This window comes from Cupressus sempervirens, chromosome 2 (genome assembly GCF_028749045.1).
Source record: "Cupressus sempervirens isolate cs-2001-9-10 chromosome 2, ASM2874904v1, whole genome shotgun sequence".
Classification (NCBI taxonomy): domain Eukaryota; kingdom Viridiplantae; phylum Streptophyta; class Pinopsida; order Cupressales; family Cupressaceae; genus Cupressus; species Cupressus sempervirens.
The window spans coordinates 558492412-558501336 of record NC_143119.1 but is presented as its reverse complement, the minus strand read 5'-3'; positions in this window follow the sequence as shown (position 1 = coordinate 558501336).

Below are 8925 nucleotides of genomic sequence, written 5' to 3'. Positions count from 1 at the left end.
ATCGATCGGGAAGTGCTTTCGTAACCATCTCTCACAAAAACCAATGTTAGCTGAACAATTTTAGAATCCAAGGCTCGTATCCATCGATATCGTTGGCACTGGGTCTATATTCAAAGGCCATGGAGAGGTTCCGATAAGAGAAGCTCCCCTGCTCACTTGCACAAACATCCCCAAATGCTAGACGCAAGCTCCCGCCCTTAGCATCGCTCTCCAGATCACCGCAATGACACATTGGAACGACAACCGCTGTCAAACAACTCCCGAATTTGTGCCGATGGAGTGAGAAAGAAGAACCACTTTTTGCCGAGAGCTTTCGATATTAAAGGTCCCATGTAGCCGCGACAAGTACACCATGACAAATTGCTAGAGCGCCGAGCACCCATAGCAAATTGCCATTATACCAAGCAATGCTGGAGTGCTAGACAAGGGCTCACATTTAGATCAAGTTTTAAAATCACCAAAAACACATGCCATGGATCGGCAATCGCTGCCTCACCTTTTCCAAAATTGAGTCATCGGAAAACATGATCTAAAGGAGAGCCAAGGAAAAGCACTGAGATCGCTTCATGCCCCTTTCATTCATTCAACATCAGCATACACCATTTGAAAACCCAACAATCTGATCCGCCTAGACACCAATGTTGAATCAATGAAAGGGGCATGGGAGAGGCTCGCGGCAACAACCTCTCCTATATAAGCTATTAGTGCGAGGCTCGCTCTGCATTAGAAATCTGCGATAGCACAGACAACTCCCTTAAAAATCCAATTCAATGAAAAATGTGACCAAACAGCCATCCACGACACCATTTTTGGAGCTCGGCCAGATCGGGTCGGCAAGAATGGCTCACCCAGATCAGGTCAGCCAGCATGGTTTGCCCAGATCGGCTCGCCCAGATCGGGTCAGCTAGCATGGTGACTTGGTGACTCGGTGAGAGTACTTGGAACCATCAAGAACAAAGCCCAATCTTACATGCAAACTCTGCTACTGCGCAAACATAGGTTGCAATTATAGAGAAATTGCAAGGCCGTCACAATGGCCCGAGGCCAATGCTCCGACTACTAAGTCAATTTTTTCTTGCAATCTCCATGCCGCCGTTCACAAAGAGATCTCCCCATTCACTTGTGATGACGCACAATCCAAGTGCTAGACGCGAGCTCGCCCTTGAAAGGCTGCGTTCCAAGACATCCCGATGACACATTGGAACGACAACCGCTGTCGAACCATTCCCAATGTTGTGCCGATCGAGTTGGTATAGAGGCGACCAAATAGCCATCCACGACACCCTTTTTGGAGCTCAGCCAGATCGGCTCGGCTAGAACGGCTCACCCAGATCGGCTCGGCCAGCATGGCTCAGCCAGAATGGCTAACCCAGATTGGCTCACCCAGATCGGCTCGGCTAGCATGGCTCGGCCAAAACGGCTCGCCCAGATCGGCTCAGCCAGCATGGCCTGGCCAGAACGGCTCGGCCAGCATGGCGCGGCCAGAACGGCTCGGCCAGCATGGCTCGGCCAGAACAGGTCGCCCAGATCGACTCGGCCAGAACGGGTCACCCAGATTGGCTTAGCCAGAATGGCTCGCCCAGATCGGCTCGGCCAGCATGGCTTGCCCATAACAGCTCGGCCAGATCGGGTTGGCCAGAATGGCTCGCCCAGATCAGCTCGGCTAGCATGGCTCGGCCAGAACGGCTTGGCCAGATCGGGACGGTGACTTGATGAACGGACTTAGAGATTCGACTTAGTGGGCCGACCTGGCAGGGTGACTTGATGAACGCACTTGAAGGGTCGACTTGGTGGGGTGACTCTATGAATGGAGCTAAAGAGTTGACTTGGTGAGAGTACTTGGCGGGGTGACTCGATGAAAGGACTTAAAGAGTCGATTTGGTGAGAGTACTTGGTGGGGTGACTTGATGAACGCACTTGAAGAATCGACTTGGTTAGAGTACTTGGTGGGGTGACTTGATGAACGGACTCAAAGAGTCGACTTGGTGAGAGTACCTGGTGGCTCGACTTGATGAGCAGACTTAAAGAGTCAACTTGGTGAGAGTACTTGGCGGGGTGAACTGATGAACGAACATAAAGAGTCAGCTTGGTGGGAGTACTTGGTGGGCCGACCTGGTGGGGTGACTTTATGGACGGACTTAAAGAGTCGACTTGGTTAGATTACTTGTTCTGGTGACTTGATGAACGGACTTCAAGAGTTGACTTGGTGGGGTGACTTGATGAAAGGATTTAAAGGGTCGACTTGGTGAGAGTACATGGCGGGGCGACTTGATGAACGGACTTAAAGGGTCGACTTGGCGGGGTGACTTGATGAACGGACGTAAAGAGTTGACTTGGTGAGAGTACTTGGTAGGGTGAACTGATGAACGGACTTAAAGAGTCGACTTGGTGGGAGTACTTGGTGGGCCGACTAGATGAACGAACTTATAGAGTCGACTTGGTGAGAGTAGTTGTTCTGGTGACTTGATGAACGGACTTAAAGAGTCGGCTTGGCGGGGTGACTTGATGAAAGGACTTAAAGAGTCGACTTGGTGGGGTGACTCGATGAACAAACTTAGAGGGTTGACTTTGCGGGGTGACTTGATGAACGGACCTAAAGAGTTGACTTGGTGAGAGTACTCGGTGGGGTGACCTGATGAACAAACTTAGAGAGTCGACTTGGTGAGAGTCCTTGGTGGGCCGAGCTGGTTGGGTGACTTTGTGAACTGACTTAAAGAGTCGACTTGGTGGGAGTACTTGGTGGGGTGACTTGATGAACGGGCTTCAAGGGTCGACTTGGCGAGGTGACTTGATGAACGGTCCTAAAGAGTTGACTTGGTGAGAGTACTTGGTGTGGTGACTTGATGAAAAGACTTAAAGAGTCGAATTGGTGAGAGTACTTGGTGGGGTGACTTGATGAACGCACTTGAAGGGTCGACTTGGTGGGGTGACTTTATGAACGGATCGAAAGAGTTGACATGGTGAGAGTGCTTGGTGGGGTGACTTGATGAACATAGTTAAAGAGTCGACTTGGTGAGAGTAGTTGGTCGGGTGACTTGATGAACGCACTTGAAGAATCGACTTGGTTAGAGTACTTGGTGGGGTGACTTGATGAACGGACTTAAAGATTTGACTTGGTGGGCCGACCTGGCGGGGTGACTTGATGAACGGACTTAGAGAGTCGACTTGGTGAGAGTACTTGGTGGGCCGACCTGGTCGGGTGACTTGATGAACAAACTTAAAGAGTCGACTTGGTGAGAGTACTCGGTGGGCTGACCTGGTCACGTGACTTGATGAACGGACTTAAAGAGTCGACTTGGTGGGCCGACTTGGCTGGGTGCCTTGATGAACGAACTTAAAGGGTCAACTTGGTGGGTCGAACTAGCGGGGTGACTTGGTGAGAGTACTTGGTGGGCTGACCTGGCAGGGTGACTTGATGAACAAACTTAGAGAGTCGACTTTGTGAGAGTACTTGGTGGGTCAAACTAGCGGGGTGACTTGATTAACGAACTTAAAGAGTCGACCTGGCGAGAGAACTTGGTGGGTTGAGCTGGCGGGGTGAATTGATGAACGAACCTAAAGAGTCAACTTTGTGAGAGTACTTGGTGGGCCGACCTAGCGGGGTGAGGTGATGATCGAACTTAAAGGGTCGACTTAGTGAGAGTACTTGGTGGGCCGACCTGGCGGGGCAACTTGATGAACGAACTTAAAGAGTCGACTTGGTGAGAGTACTTGGTGGCTCGACTTTATGAGCAGACTTAAAGAGTCCACTTGGTGAGAGTGGGCCTAACGGGGCGAGTTGGTGGGGCGACTTGGCGAGTGGTATTAGAGAGCCGACGTGGTGAGGCAACTTGGCGAGTTGGTTCGTTGAGATGACATGGTGAGCTGACTTGGCGAGTCGACCCGGCGAGCAAACTTAAAGAGTCGACTTGGCAACGTACTCGAGTCGACTTGGTGAGGTGACCCGGCAAGCGGGCTCAAAGAGTCAACATGGTGAGGCGACTCATTGAGTCAACATGGTGAGGCGACTCATGGTGAGGAGCTATCCTTGAGGTGACTTGGTGGGCCTACTTGATTAGTCGACTTGGTGAGCCGACCTGACGAGCTGACACGGTGAGCGAGCTTAAAGAGGCGATGACTTGGTGGGGTAACTCGGCAAGACAACTTATCGAGGCAAGATGGTGAGTCGACTTGGTGAGCTGACTTGGTGAGCGCACTTAAAGAGTCAACTTTGTGAGGTGACTCGGCGAGTTAGCCCGCTGATGCGACTTGGGCGGGCCGACCTGGCGAACGAACTTAAAGAGGTGACTTGGGCAGGCTGACCTGGCAAGCAAACTTAAAGAGTTGACTTGGCAATGCACTTGAACAATCGACTTGGTGAGCTAACATGGTGAGTGGGCTTAGAGAAGCAACTCGGCGGGGCGACTTGATGAACGTACTTAAAGGGTCGACTTGGCGGGGTGACTTGATGACCGGACCTAAAGAGTTGACTTGGTGAGAGTACTTGGCGGGGTGAACTGATGAACGAACTTAAAGAGTCGACTTGGTGGGAGTACTTGGTGGGCCGACTTGATGAACGGACTTATAGAGTCGAGTTGGTGAGAGTAGTTGTTCTGGTGACTTGATGAACGGACTTAAAGAGTCGGCTTGGCGGGGTGACTTGATGAAAGGACTTAAACAGTCGACTTGGTCGGGTGACTCGATGAACGAACTTAGAGGGTCAACTTTGTGGGGTGACTTGATGAACGGACCTAAAGAGTTGACTTGGTGAGAGTACTCGGTGGGGTGACCTGATGAACAGACTTAGAGAGTCGACTTGGTGAGAGTCCTTGGTGGGCCGACCTGGTTGGGTGACTTCGTGAACTGACTTAAAGAGTCAACTTGGTGGGAGTACTTGGTGGGGTGACTTGATGAACGAACTTCAAGGGTCGACTTGGCAAGGTGACTTGATGAACGGTCCTAAAGAGTTGACTTGGTGAGAGTACTTGGTGTGGTGACTTGATGAAAAGACTTAAAGAGTCGAATTGGTGAGAGTACTTGGTGGGGTGACTTTATGAACGCACTTGAAGGGTCGACTTGGTGGGGTGACTTTATGAATGAACCGAAAGAGTTGACGTGGTGAGAGTGCTTGGTGGGGTGACTTGATGAACATAGTTAAAGAGTCGACTTGGTGAGAGTAGTTGGTTGGGTGACTTGATGAACGCACTTGAAGAATCGACTTGGTTAGAGTACTTGGTAGGGTGACTTGATGAACGGACTTAAAGATTCGACTTGGTGGGCCGACCTGGCAGGGTGACTTGATGAATGGACTTAGAGAGTCGACTTGGTGAGAGTACTTGGTGGGCCGACCTGGCTGGGTGACTTGATGAACAAACTTAAAGAGTCGACTTGGTGAGAGTACTCGGTGGGCTGACCTGGTCACGCGACTTGATGAATGGACTTAAAGAGTCGACTTGGTGGGCCGACTTGGCCAGGTGACTTGATGAACGAACTTAAAGGGTCGACTTGGTGGGTCGAACTAGCGGGGTGACTTAGTGAGATTACTTGGTGGGCTGACCTGGTAGGGTGACTTGATGAAAGAACTTAGAGAGTCGACTTTGTGAGAGTATTTGGTGGGTCGAATTGGCGGGGTGACTTGATGAACGAACTTAAAGAGTCAACCTGGTGAGAGAACTTGGTGGGCCGAGCTGGCAGGGTGAATTGATGAACGAACCTAAAGAGTTGACTTTGTGAGAGTACTTGGTGGGCCGACCTAGCGGGGTGAGTTGATGACCGAACTTAAAGGGTCGACTTGGTGAGAGTACTTGGTGGGCCGACCTGGCGGGGCGACTTGATGAATGAACTTAAAGAGTCGACTTGGTGAGAGTACTCGGTGGGGTGACCTGATGAAAAAACCTAAAGAGTCGACCTGGTGAGAGTACTTGGTGGGCCGACCTGGCGGGGTGACTTGGTGAGCAAACTTAAAGAGTCGACTTGCTGAGAGTAGTTGGTGGGCTGACCTGGCAGGGTGACTTGATGAACGAACTTAAAGAGTCAACTTGGTGGGCCGACTTGGCAGAGTGACTTCATGAACGAACTTAAAGAGTCCACTCGATGGGCCGACCTGGCGGGGTGACTTGATGAACGAAATTAAAGAGTCAACTTGGTAAGAGTAATTTGTGGGCTGACCTGGCGGGGTGACTTGATGAATGAACTTAAAGAGTCGACTTGGTGGGGTGACTTGATGAACGCACTTGAAGGGTCGACTTGGTGGGGTGACTCTATGAATGGACCTAAAGAGTTGACTTGGTGAGAGTACTTGGTGGGGTGACTCGATGAAAGGACTTAAAGAGTCAACTTGGTGAGAGTACATGGTGGCTCGACTTTATGAGCAGACTTAAAGAGTCCACTTGGTGAGAGTGGGCCTAACGGGGCGATGTGGTGAGTGGGCCTAACGGGGCGAGTTGGTGGGGCGACTTGGCAAGTGGTATTAGAGAACCGACATGGTGAGGCGACTCGGCGAGTTGGTTCATTGAGATGACATGGTGAGCTGACTTGGCGAGTCGACCCGACGAGCAAACTTAAAGAGTCGACTTGGCAATGTACTCGAGTCGACTTGGTGAGGCGACCCGGCGAGCAGACTCAAAGAGTCAACTTGGTGAGGTGACTCATTGAGTCAACATGGTGAGGCGACCCATGGTGAGGAGCTATCCTTGAGGCGACTTGGTGGGCCTACTTGATTAGTTGACTTGGTGAGCCGACCTGACGAGCTAACACAGTGAGCGGGCTTAAAGAGGCGACGACTTGGTGGGGTAACTTGGCAAGCCAACTTATCAAGGCGAGATGGTGAGTCGACTTGGTGAGCTGACTTGGTGAGCGCACTTAAAGAGTGAACTTCATGAGGTGACTCGGTGAGTTAGCCCGCTGATGCGACTTGGGTGGGCCGACCTAGCAAACGAACTTAAAGAGGCGACTTGGGTGGGCTGACCTGGTGAGCGAACTTAAAGAGTTGACTTGGCAACGTACTTGAACAACTGACTTGGTGAGCTGACATGGTGAGTGGGCTTAGAGAAGCAACTCGGCGGGGCGACTTGATGAACGGACTTAAAGGGTTGACTTGATGAACGGACCTAAAGAGTTGACTTGGTGAGAGTACTTGGTAGGATGAACTGATGAACGAACTTAAAGAGTCAACTTGGTGGGAGTACTTGGTGGGCCGACTCGATGAACGGACTTACAGAGTCGACTTGGTGAGAGTAGTTGTTCTGGTGACTTGATGAACGGACTTAAAGAGTTGGCTTGGCAGGGTGACTTGATGAAAGGACTTAAAGAGTCGACTTGGTCGGGTGACTCGATGAACGAACTTAGAGGGTCAAATTTGCGGGGTGACTTGATGAACAGACCTAAAGAGTTGACTTGGTGAGAGTACTTGGTTGGGTGACTCGATGAAAGGACTTAAAGAGTCGACTTGGTGAGAGTACTTGGTGGCTCGACTTTATGAGCAGACTTAAAGAGTCCACTTGGTGAGAGTGGGCCTAACGGGGTGAGTTGGTGGGGCGACTTGGCAAGTGGTATTAGAGAGCCGACATGGTGAGGCGACTCGACGAGTTGGTTCGTTGAGATGACATGGTGAGCTGACTTGGCGAGTCGACCTGGCGAGCGAACTTAAAGAGTCGACTTGGCAACGTACTTGAGTCAACTTGGTGAGGTGACCCGGCGAGCGAGCTCAAAGAGTCAACATGGTGAGGCGACTCATTGAGTCAACATGGTGAGGCGACTCATGGTGAGGAGCTATCCTTGAGGCGACTTGGTGGGCCTACTTGATTAGTCAACTTGGTGAGCTGACCTGACGAGCTGACACGGTGAGCAGGCTTAAAGAGGCAACGACTTGGTGGGGTAACTCGGCAAGCCAACTTATCGAGGCGAGATGGTGAGTCGACTTGGTGAGCTGACTTGGTGAGCGCACTTAAAGAGTCAACTTCGTGAGGTGACTCGGCTAGTTAGCCCGCTGATGCGACTTGGGCGGGCCGACCTGGCGAACGAACTTAAAGAGGCGACTTGGGTGGGCTGACCTGGTGAGCGAACTTAAAGAGTTCACTTGGCAACGTACTTGAACAATTGACTTGGTGAGCTGACATGGTGAGTGGGCTTAGAGAAGCAACTCGACGGGGCGACTCGGTGAGGTGACTTGGGGAGCCGACATGGTGAGCGGTCTTAAAGAAGAGGCGACCTGGTGGGGCAACTTGGTGAGGCGAGATAGAAAGTAATGTTGGTGAGCCGGCTTGACGAGCTGTGAGTGGAATTAAAGAGTCAATTCTTGATTTGGCAAAGACCACATGATTAGATGACTTGTTGAGCTGACCTAGCTAGCAAAATTGGCAAGCAAACTTATAGAATCGACTTGCTATCCCCAGCCAGGATCGCACGCCTGGGTCGACCCAACTTGGGTCACCCGACTAGGTCAACCCATCTCCGTCGCCCTAGCCTCGGGCGACCCAATTGGGTCGCCAGAGTGGGTCGACGAGGGGGAAAAAAAAAAACAAAAAAAATCATGAGAGGCCCTGTACAGCGAAAAGCTCTAAATTTTGGGCATTACAAAAAAAAAAAAAAACAAGTTACCCGCTTTTGGATCACGCACAAGTTTCAGTTCATGTATTGCCGAGCCGACTCGAGGCATTACGCCTAGCTAGCCGGATTCGAGGTAGGGTAGCCGAAACGATCCGATTTGAGAATTTTCTTTATAAAAAGAGATCATGATAGGCCTCGTAAGGCAAAAAAGAATGAAATTTTGGGAGTTAAAAAAAAAAATGTTACAAGGTTTTGGATCGCACACAGGGCTCAGGTCACGTAGCATCGAGGTGCCCTGGGTGACATGATTCAAGCGAAAAGTCGACGGTGGCATGAGTCGTGCAAAAACATTGGAGGCCATTAAGGCTCGAGGCACTTCGAGTCGAGGTTGCCGAGGCG